Source organism: Girardinichthys multiradiatus, chromosome 9, assembly GCF_021462225.1.
Source record: "Girardinichthys multiradiatus isolate DD_20200921_A chromosome 9, DD_fGirMul_XY1, whole genome shotgun sequence".
Taxonomy (NCBI): domain Eukaryota; kingdom Metazoa; phylum Chordata; class Actinopteri; order Cyprinodontiformes; family Goodeidae; genus Girardinichthys; species Girardinichthys multiradiatus.
Window position 1 is genome coordinate 17,781,193 of NC_061802.1, and position 12,564 is coordinate 17,793,756.

Here is a 12,564-nt window from a genome sequence, read left to right on the forward strand (position 1 = left end):
GGTCTTTTTTTCTTAATAGTTTGGTAATTTTTAAGGTGGTCTTTAATCAGAATCCTGTTAATGAATTGAGAAAAAAAAGTGGCTGTGTTTTGTTTTTTGTGGAGATTTTGAGATACCAGTTTTGTCTTTCTTTCAGAAAATAATCTAAATCAAACCCGCCCAAAATCAACTCAAATCAGTCTAACTATGGTTTAAAAAAATCTAAACATAAAAAAGACAAAAATGTTTTTTATGGTTTATTTCCTTTGTGAGCCACAGTGTCAGTTTTGACTCTGACCACAGAACTGAATAAAGTTTGTTGTTTCTTTCTGTTTTACTTCATTGGAACCAGACTTTGAAGTAATCTTTTAAAGTGGACTTAATTAATATTTAATTTCAGCTTTTGAAAAGATGTTTAAATGTTTTTATTCAAACTTTTGCTCCCTTTTAGTTTCAGTTCCTAACAATTTCCAAATAATCTTTTTAAAAGTCTGACATACGAGTCATTCAGATATAAAATGACTTATGAACTTAAGCGATCAACAAGTGTTTAAAAATCTGAAAAATTAGCAAAGAAAATCGAAGAAGACTATAAATTAGTCTTTGAGCAATTTAAAATTAGCATTTTGTATTACCTATAAAAAGCACCAGAGTTTGTCAGATGCTATATCGTATTGGGGCACCTATAAGATTATTTTCATAAAGATTTCAGCGGAAAACTTCTACAGTGGTGGATTGATTGAAGGTGCTTCCCTCACGTACTCTAGCAAGTGTATCCAGGATGTCTTAAAGACAGGACTTTCAGATACTTTTCTTCTGCTGGAAATCTTTCGAGCTCTGACACTTCTGCTTTTGACCACTTGTCTACTCTCCTCAGTTTTCTAATCGTATGTTGCACAACATGTTATCATGGTCAGGTGCATGGACTAAACAGTCAATGAAATGAAAAAGCATCCTTCAGGACAGTACTTTTTACAGAAACCCTGGAGAAAAATTAAAAGAAGGTTGAGATACCTTGAAAAAAAGTGCAAAACATAGGGAGTGGTTTGACAGTTTTGCACATTTTTAACTAACCCTAAGAAGTGTGCCCAAACCCTCATCCTCAAGGCAAACTGTCCTGCATATTTTAAATGTTTCTTTGCTTCAACAGACCTGATGCAAAGCAAATAATTCCCTCAAAGGCTGATGTCTGTTCTACAGAAATTAAGTGAATCTGTCATAATCTGTCTGTTTGGAGTTTTCAAATCAATTCAATTCAGTTCCAAAATACATTATTACGGCCAAAGGCCATGTATTTATAACTCATATTATGAAGGTTTTTATCACAGAGCCATTGTAGATGCTGATGACTGTGGGCAGGAAGGATCTCCTGTGGCGGTCGGCAAATCTGAAGAAGCCTCTGACTGAAGACATTCTGTTGTTGTACAACAGTCTCATGAAGAGGATGCTCAGGGTTCTCCATAATATTCTTCATTTTAAGAAGAATATTTCCATGCACAATGGTCTCCAGAGGTTCCAGAGGAGTTCCCAGAACAGAGCCAGCCTTCTTTATTTGCTTGTTGAGCTTTTTTACGTCCCTGGGTCTGATGCTGAGTTCTGTTTACTTTCTCTGTACTGTCATGATTCTTCACTTGATTTATTTCAGTTCATTCATGTTTAGTAGATTTCTTTCTTTCCTGGGTTCCTGTGTTAGATGTTTTAGTTTGTATTATTGTATAGAACTGTTTTCTCCCTGATTATGTTATTTTGCTAGTCTCATTGTTTACTTATTTCTGTTCACTTAGATGTTTTCTGTTACCCCAAATGGTTCCTTTTGTAAACTACCCTGGCTTCTACACATTCCATGTCCATTTCCCAGTCCATAGGTTTTCCTTCTTGTTGTTATTATTATTATGAAATAAAGCTCTACAACTCACCAAGCTGCTCCCGAGCAATGTTCTGCACGTTGGTCTGACAGAAACTCAACATTATACAACAGAATCAAGTATCCTAAAGCAGGGAAAGAGCTACAACCATGTTTTCTATTTAAAATGTTTCACAGCTTTTTGGGCAGTATTGGGACAAGATTTCACAAAATCTTATTGTTGGACATTTTAATTTTTATGTGTGCTGTCCTAACAAGGCATTGGCCAAAGACCTTTTAAATATAAAAGATGCTTTTGTCTGTAGTTTGTGCCGGGTCCAACTCAAAAACTTGCTCATTTGTTGGGTCTCGTGCTGTCCTTAGGTTTAGCAGTCTTAAACATAGAAAATGTAATGCTGTCTTTTCTGATCATTGTCCTGTTGTGTTCAAGACTTCTTTTTATCCCAGCACGACTTTAAACCTCTAATCCCAACAAGTCATGCTTTTAATGCATCCGTGACTAAACTATTTTCTATTGTTTTAAAAACAGTTTTTGAGTGTCCCTCCAGCCTTGTTACCGAGGAGATAACATCTAACGTTTATCATAAACTGTGCTTGATGATGTTGCTCCTTTGAAAATGTGAGAAATCAAAATCTGATCCCTGGTTTAATGAAGCCACTCATTGAAGAGAGTGTAGGAAGGCCGAACCAAGGTGGAAAAAAGATAGGCTGTCTTTTATCATGGTAAAAGATTGTTTCTACTGGTATCATGTTCACAAATATTATTGTAAACATTTCCAATAATCCTCTCGTTGTTTTTTTAATCATTGACTCTGTTTTGAATGCTCCTCCAGCTTCCTGTATTATTAGTTTCACAGTTTTTCATTATCAAGATAAAACAGCTTCAATCACTGATCTCCCTGCTTTCATGTGATCCTTCGAATATAGTCACTAGTTCTGCTGTTTTCAATCAGTTTTAGCCAGTGTGTTTTAATCAGGTGGAAATATTCTGACAGCATGAAGACATCATCTCGTCCAGACAATGTTGTTGGTCTGATGATTTAATGATTTTTAACCGCAGTCACAATAATGGTATCTTGTTTTTGGCTGTACCACGGTCCAGGCTGGTTCTCAGACGTGGCCAAGTATTTAAGGATGTAGCCCCTAAACTGTGGGAAAAATGTCCCAACAAATCAGATAGGCTCCAGCTATCAATGTTTTAAATTTAGGTTTAAGGTTCTTTTTTAGTCTTTTGCTGTCGTTTTTATACTTTCTGTACAGCAGTTGTTGCTGTTGCTTTCAAATGTGCTGTATAAATAAACTTGAACATGACATACATTCACTGCCCAATTTAGGGTTACACCCGCTAAATTGCTTGTTAACAAAAATGATGAATCAGTCAATCACATGGTATTAACTTAATATGCACTATCTTCCCAAACGCATTGGGTCACAGCACCAAATCAATAAATTTCAGTGTTCCATTCACTTCCATGGCTGCAGGTGTGTAAGGTTTGGTGTGGAGAAACTTGACTGAACTGCACAGAGTCCTGACCTCAACCTTCTTTAACACCTTTGGGATGAATTAGAGCAAGGGGTGCAATTCTGGTTTTCTCATCTAACTATGAACACACTCTTAAACCTTCTGGAAGATGTTTACAGAATAAATAAGCTTGCTATTGCTGGCAATTGTGGGTCCATCAACAAATTGGACCTCATAAGAATAGGATATCATCAAAATTTATATACATGTAAAAGTAAACAGATAAATACTTTTGGCAATAGAGTGTATTTAGGTACGTATATATAGTGAAGATAACCTGCTGAAGTTTAAGCTGAGCTCATCCGGAACCAACAACCATGCCGCATTCTGTCACTCAGGGTGACGATGGGGTATGATTGTTGGTTCTGGATGAGCTGGACTACCTCAGTCCAAAGTAGATAAAAGGTCATGTCCTGTCAAAATAAGGTGAGATCTTTCCATGTAATCCATGCAACATTCAGTACCTGCTCACAGTTAACTCCATAAAAGTTACAATAAATATCCTTATGTCCTTGTGTCCTTATGTGTAATCTATGCAATAATTATTAAAACACACAGTTGAAGCAGTAGAGAGTGAAACAAGCACGTTCTCATATTCTGGAGCTGAGAGACTGGAGAGGCCTGTGTGGAGCCACATATTATCTGCCACATATTATCTGCCACATATTATCTGCCACATATTATCTGCCACATATTATCTGCCACATATTATCTGCCACATATTATCTGCCACATATTATCTGCCACATATTATCTGTCTTATCTTTTGCAAAATTATAAACAAGTATATCCAAAGAAATTATGTATGATAATTTTACATTCTTCCACATGTATTAAATGAAATTAGTAACCTTTGATTAACAAGTTAAAAGATGTATGATTGAAATGTGGGTAAGAACAGAGAATTAGAGTAAAAAACATTAAGGTTTGACATTCTCAATCAGCTATATATGAAAGAGATATAACGTTAATCATTTGTGAAGCATGAATAAAAAGAATGAAGTGATGGTTTTGTAACTGTGTTTTAAAGTAAATGGTGAAAGCTGAAGAATGAAATGTGTAATACTGTGTAAAGTTTAAAACTGAGCAGATTAAGGAAAGGACTGTAGGATGACTAGGAGTGACGAGAGCCAGCTGCATGCTGACAGCGAACCTTTTGAAGTCTAAAGGGGAGGAAGGGAGGATGCGACTACAGCCAGCTGCGTGGCTACTATCGGCATCTCCAAGGCCGAGAAACAGCATCAGTAGGTCACAATGACCATGATTAAAGTATTGAGCAATAACCAAGAAGCTGAGCTGAATAGGTTGCGCAATAACTGAGAAGCCTAATAAGGGGCTGACTGGTGAAAGCATCAAGCACCATAAAAGCAATGCGGAAGGAGGGAACGGGGTTGTTTCCTCGCAGAAGACCAGCGAACAAGATCGGACGGAGAAAATAAGCTTATATGGAAAAGGAACAGAGACACAAGCCCACTGATCGACTGCATTAAAAAAAGGATCAACCCGTGTGCCCGAAAAGGACTATGCCTCAAGATTAAGAATCTGATTTCATCTGAAGCCTTTTTATCCAGACAACAGAAGGTAAGGTAAGGTAAGGTAAGGTAAGGTAAGGTAAGGTAAGGTAAGGTAAGGTAAGGTAAGGTAAGGTAAGGTAAGGTAAGGTAAGGTAAGGTAAGGTAAGGTAAGGTAAGGTAAGGTAAGGTAAGGTAAGGTAAGGTAAGGTAAGGTAAGGTAAGGTAAGGTAAGGTAAGGTAAGGTAAGGTAAGGTAAGGTAAGGTAAGGTAAGGTAACAAATCAAATGATAAAATCAAACAACAGAGGTAATTTAAAAAAGTTAAATAAAATAAAGAGAATAGAATGATGGATAAGAAAATGAAAGGAAAATTGGACTGAAAACACAACTAATCATGCCTAGATGGCACAGTCAAAGGCCACTCTAAACAAATAAGTTTTTAATCTTGATTTAAAGCAACTTAGGGTTTCGGCACTTTTACAGTTTTCTGGCAGTTTATTCCAGGTTAGTGGAGCATAAGAACTAAAAGCTGCTTCTCCATGTTTGGTTCTGGTTCTGGTTCTGCAGAGTAGATTTGAGCGAGATGACCTGAGAGGTCTGGCTGGTTGATACACTGACAACAAGTCTGTAATGTATTTTGGTGCTAAGCCATTCAGTGATTTATAGACTAACAGAAGTATTTTAAAGTCTATTCTCTGAGCTACAGGGAGACAGTGTAGGGACTTTAGAACCGGGGTGATGTGCTCCACTTTCTTAGTTCTAGTGAGGACGCGGGCAGCAGCGTTCTGGATCAACTGCAGCTGTCTGATCGACTTTTTAGGCAGACTTGTGAAGACACCGTTGCAGTAATCAATTCTACTAAAGATGAACGCATGAATTAGTTTTTCAAGGTCCTGCTGAGACATTAGTCCTTTAATCCTGGAGATGTTCTTTAGGTGATAGAAGGCCGACCTTGTTACTACCTTTATGTGCCTCTGAAGGTTCAGGTCTGGGTCCATCACTACACCCAGGTTTCGAGCCTGACTGGTGGTTTCTAGCTGTATTAACTGAAGCTGTGTGCTAACTTTTAAACGCTCTTCCTTTGGTCCAAAGATAATTACTTCAGTTTTGTTTTGAAGAAGTGAACTTGATCAGTGAACAGCTGATTGCTCTAAGTTTCAGGCTTCTGCAAGACCTGAATCAACATCATTTATGTCTCCGGGTTTCCTTCAACTCTTCAGCCTCTGGAAACTACTGTCTTCGGAGACATATGACAACAAAGATCCTGTTTAACCATCAAAGCCTGGAGTGTCAGTGCCTGCCACTTAAAGGAAGAAAACTGAAGATTAAGTCTTTCCTTCAAGAAACCACTCGTTGCTACCAGAAGAATCTTCTCCATCAGGTGCATGGATGAGCCTCCGTCTTCAAAGCCTCTTCAAACTCACCAGTTTCATCATCAGGGAAAGACAGGTTGAGTTGATTGATTCATTTCTATTATTGAAATTATTTTGTGTTGCCAAATTTAAGCTGTTACTGACCCCTGCAAAAGCGTTACTAATTAAAGAAAGCATATAAAATTCTATTTAAATCATGGACATTCAATTATTTGAGTCACCGTATTTTTGGTTTTTCTTTGGTGGTAAAAAGTCTTGTTGCCTGGTTCCAAGATATTTTAGGAGGTTTTTATAGGTTTCCTTAGCCAAGTTTGTTAAAACAGCGCCCTTGGGGCTCGTGCCGAGCCACTAAAATCAACCTAGCCCATATACCAAGAGCCAGTTGTAAAATTAGGGAATGAGCAGCCGTGACCAAAAGTGACTGTTGAAAGTGTGAATGACTGCGATAGGCTACTCAGTCGTCCAGACCTCCAATTGAAGAAGGGCGAGACTTTTGTATGAAGGCTGTCAGAGGCTAGGCGAGTCATTTCCCGTCACCAGCTTAAACAGAACTTTCAGTAAACCTGGTTAGTAAGATCTTTCAGGTTTGGGGAAGTCCGGACCCGTTGGATGGAGAGCTGGTTTGAGCAATCCCTTTAGACATAGGAGGGAGGTGTTAGCTCATTGGACAACGAAAGTCCGCAGCAGTAGTCTGAACAACAATGCCTTGTTGTTGACAGAGGTCAGAGGACAATGGGAAAGCTGGTTCCAGATCATGAAAAAAGGCAACAGTAATTTAAAGAACCACTCATTACAATCAAGATAATGCAGAAAACCGTCCCTGAATTTACAACCTTGAAGCAAGTGGGCTACACCAGATGCCACTACTGGTGGGAGTCAGGAAAGAAACACTAGAAACTCTGAAATGGGAGAGTACATGTCAATGGTTATTAAAGGTTTAGAGAACTTGAAGGGAGTCAGACTGAAAGCCACCAACCTTTTCAGGATTGAAAGAAGGAACACAACCCAGATGGTTTGCTCTTTAAGAAATTAGTCTGTTCTCAAAACAGTTACTATTTGGTCTGCATACTGTGGATTTCCTTGTACTTCTCCAGAGAGAAACCAGGAAATGGCAGGTGAGGGTGATGACATCACAACAGCTAATGTGAAAACGGAGTCCTGAGCAAACTTGACGGTGGTGGGTTGAGGGGGATGCATTCGCAAATGCCAGAAATAGATGCTTCCCAACAAAAGTGATGGTAAGCTTAACAAGTAAAAACATAAATCACATTTTACCAAGCTGCAGTTTTGTTTTCCTCTGTACTGTAAAAAACATTTCATCTTTCATAGCAAAAAAAGCATTTATATTTTTTTCTTTTTTTCTCAGTATGAAAAACTGTTTCATTTGGGGGATTTCTTTTCAGTAGTAGCCACTTCTTTCAAACAGTTGGTTTGAGGCTCAAAGGTTTACCTAGTATTTTCTGTAGCTGTTTCCACCACCAGATGTGTCTTTTAGGAGTATATCTGATTACAAACCCACACATACAGAAACATGATGTTGAACATGATGTTCTACATGAAAAATCTGCCTTCATATCTTGAAAACTAATCTTGAATACAGATTGTTTTGTGCTCATTGTTCACATTTACCGTGTTTTTCTTTAACATTGGTGGTCACAATGAAAAAAATTTGTTTCCTCACCGTCCGAGTATTTTTAAAATGATTGATGCCCATGGTGTGGGCAAAAAGACTTTTAAGCTTTTAAGAAGAAAACTGTCATGTATACTGTAAATCACACATACAACACTTCCACTACCGCACAGGAAATGGGGGGCTTTGAATAAAACACTTTCTGCTGCCTAAGGGGGATTTTGTTGGTTGGATGTTTGGTTTCACAATCACCACACTGGAGGTCGTCTCACTGTGGAGGAGGAAGTTGAAACTCATGATTCAGCTGCAAGTAATATACAGTTTTAGTTATTTTTGTGCTGAATTGTGTAGATTTCTCTCCGCAGGGTTTAGAAATGACAGCAGCTCCAGGGTAAATTATGTTCCAATCTAGAATGCTATTCAGCTTTAGGAACATCTAGAAGTGTGTAAACGCAAAGCCAAGGAGGAACCAAATATTCCCCATCAATCTGGGAAGGGTTAGAAGGCAAACCTCTTTTACAGAATCTGTAGTGCAGGGGTATCCAACTCAAGTCCTCAAAGGGCTAGTGACCTGCAGGTTTTAGATGTGTCTTTCTTCCAACACACTTGATTAAATGGCTGAATCATCTCCTTAGCTTTTCACCTCTGGCTCTCAGAAGTCCTGCTAATGAACTACCATTTTTCCAGGTGTGTTGAATGAGGGCAACAGCTAAAACACAAGACACAAGCCCTAGAGAATTGACTTTAGACACAATAAGGTCTCAGCATTTAAAGGTTGAAGTGCACAACAGTACAAGTAGAAAAAAATTCTATACATTGTTTGAAAGGTTTTCAGGACAAAGTTGTGTTTGCATAAAATGATTATAGAAGCAAAATGTAGGTTATTAAAGTTGCAGCTGAGTGAATCACAAGACTTCTAAAACAAATGTCCTTGGGACAGATGAGACTAAAGTAGGGATGCTTAACCCCAATGCACATGCCTGTTTTGAAGAAAACCAAACATACTATATTAACGTAAATTACTCATACCACCTGTCAAGCTTGATGGTGGAGGCTTGATGATTTAGGTTTGTTTTGCTGCAACAGAACCAGGGCAGCTTGCAATGATTGAGAAAACCCTGAACTAACCTGCATAGCAAAGCATTCTGCGGTCTATTATAAGTCCATCTGCCGAAAAGGTAAGGCTTGACCAAAGCTGGGTCATAAAACTGAACAATGATACAAAACACACCAGAAAATACACAACAGAACGGCTGACTCATCAATGTAATAAAACAGTTCAGTCAAAGCCTAGTCCTCAAACTGGAACCTTAGTGAATCCCCGAAATGTAAAGCACAGTGGGCCAACATTTCTTCACAATGATGTGGAAATCTGAAAAAGTCCTGCAGCTACTTCAAATTATTTTTGCCAAAGCTAGCTTCATAAAAACAGTCAAATCATAGGGTGTATTCAATTATAGGAATACAGTATATGACGGCATAAACAGTCTGTGAAACTGTTAATGAATTCTCTCCAGCTTTTATAGTGTAGTTACACACCAAATGCCATTCTTCTTAAATCTGGTATTGCTAAAGAAAACAGTCAACCTGAAACTTGCTCATAACAGGGTGCAAAGACTATAAACAAAAGACTTTAAGGTAAAAACATGCAAATATCTGGTGTTCTCTGTATTCACATTCTTGTCTCTTCACACCTGGACCACTGTAACACCATTTTACAAGTTTAGAAAAGAAGGTCCTTCACTGTTTCTGGTCATCCCAGTTCTGTTAGGAGAAATGAGCCAAAACTCCAGTAATCAATAGTGAAAAGATTTTGGAAAGATGCTGAAAATGTCGGACCTAAGTCATATTGTTTGAGAATCCTATGAAAATACTAAGAAAATTTCAGGAAAGTGACACGACATCAAAAAATATATTTTTTGCAGATGGAGTTCAACCTCTAACTACATGCTTTACATTTTTAATAAGGGCTGAAAGTGTTAAGTCACAGTATTTTCAATGCCTGGTAGACATATTGAAAAGAAAACCTTCTGCCTAGGGACAAGATTTCAGTGCATATGTGTTTTCAACTCTCATATTTGTATTCTTACGCCATCTCGTGGATTGATTTTTTCCAGGACAACAATTTTGGATGCAACCATTAACACTGTGATTGTTTCTCCCTCCTCTGGGACTGAGCAGAAATCTTCACATGTGAAACCATACACTTCCTCTGTTATGTTGCACTCTGCATCGCAGGTTACTGAAATCATTTGCTTGTGCATGCTTTAAATTCTTGCATATAGTACTGGTAGGTTTATTATTAGAAACAGTAACATAAAAAATTTTAAACAATTGACTGAGTTTAATTACAGTTGCTGCCCAGGTATAGTAATTGTTTAATTTCCTAATTTTCCTCACCTCATAAAATGCACTGTGGTTATTGTATTTCTACACAAGCAATCAAATGTCACTGCCCTTTCATTGTGTTCATGTCATTTATCTCTCTATCACAGTCAAGCAGCTTGCTTTTCTCCTCTTCCTGTTTAGCAGCGCTGACTGAAAGCAAACCTCGCCCCTCACATTTCGCTGGTTTTGTTGCACAGTGAATCTCGAGGCAGTCTCAAATGTATGTGGGAGAGATTTTGCACATGTGTAAATATACATGCATTAGTTATATTGAAAACTCCACTTTCAGTGTCTGGAGAAAAATGTCTTAAAAGTCTTTAAGGAAAAATCTTTCTGTGTTCTACTTTTAGTATTTTACTACTCGGCAACATAGCTGGAATGAAAACATGTCAGTCATAGCAGGTTGGTTTCTGCAACCATCCGAAGCATTCAAACCACAGCAAAGAAACAACTGAGTGTTTATTTTCACGTGAGCGGTTTGGGCAAGCAGACCAAACAAAGGGTGATGTAATCCTGAGAACCTGACTCGGCTGCCATTTGCTGAGGGACGTTTTTTGAGCGTTTAGCTGAGCTTTATTTTGTACAGCAGAGGTGGGAGGAAGAACACAGACTAATGGGAAGGGAAGAGTAGGAAAGCCCTTATTGCCATGGCAACTGAGAAAATCAACTCTGTTGTTAAACGCTGCTTTAACAAAACAGTTGGGGAATAGGATCTCTCCACCACCTGCAACTAACCAAGGCACACACAAACACAGACACGCAGCAGTCAGCACAAAACATGATTTAATGAGAACAGACTGGGTGGGCATGTTGCTGCAGAATCCCATGATGTTTTTAATGGTAAAAGATGTGGTGTGTGTTCATTTAATATCAACATATTTGCAGATTGAAGAGTAAACAACTTAAAAACATGGAGTACGCTGCTCTGGATGAATTGCTTTGAGTCAACTTCTCACCTCACCCACAATGTCATTTGTCTTCATGCAAAAAAGGCTCCATCTGCCCTGCACCAAACAGCACACATACAGTGCCTTGTAAAAGTATTCATACCATTTGAACTCTTTTACACATTGTCACCATAAACTTCAATATATTTTATTTAGGTAGTAGGTGATGTACCAAAACAAACTAGTTAAGAATTAGAGATAAGGAAAACTGCACATTTTCAACATTCCCTAGAAATGAAAAGAGTGATCTCCATAAGCCTCCTTCACTCTGAGACTTCTGCTTAACCAAGCCATCTATTTACTAAACCTATTCTACATGTGAGTAATATAATTTCTGATTTAAAATACAGCTGTTCTTTAAAGACATCATGGGTTTAAAAAATAAACAGCATCATGAAGAGCAAGGAGCACACCAGACAGGTTGAGGAACATGTTGTTTAGAGGTTTAAAGGATTAGGATATAAAACAATATCCCAAGCTTTAAAGATTTACCACAAAAGAGCAACAAAAGTGAAAATAGAAAGAGTATGGCACAATGGCAAATCTACCAAGACTTACTATTGTGCCATTGAAAGCATTAATCAGAGAACCAGCCAGAAACCCCATGGTACCCCTGGAGGAGCAGCAGAGATCCACAGTTCAGGTGGACAACTATTAGTTGTGTACTTCACAAATCGAACATTCAGTGTAAAGTAGCAAGAAGAAACCTTTATTGAGGTCATGAAAACCCCCTTTAGCAGATTGCCACAAGTCATATACAGGTCCTTCTCAAAATATTAGCATATTGTGATAAAGTTCATTATTTTCCATAATGTCATGATGAAAATTTAACATTCATATATTTTAGATTCATTGCACACTAACTGAAATATTTCAGGTCTTTTATTGTCTTAATACGGATGATTTTGGCATACAGCTCATGAAAACCCAAAAGTACTATCTCACAAAATTAGCATATCATTAAAAGGGTTTCTAAACGAGCTATGAACCTAATCATCTGAATCAACAAGTTAACTCTAAACACCTGCAAAAGATTCCTGAAGCCTTTAAAACTCCCAGCCTGGTTCATCACTCAAAACCCCAATCATGGGTAAGACTGCCGACCTGACTGCTGTCCAGAAGGCCACTATTGACACCCTCAAGAAAGAGGGTAAGACACAGAAAGACATTTCTGAACGAATAGGCTGTTCCCAGAGTGCTGTATCAAGGCACTTCAGTGGGAAGTCTGTGGGAAGGAAAAAGTGTGGCAGAAAACGCTGCACAACGGGAAGAGGTGACCGGACCCTGAGGAAGATTGTGGAGAAGGGCCGATTCCAGACCTTGGGGGACCTGCGGAAGCAGTGGACTG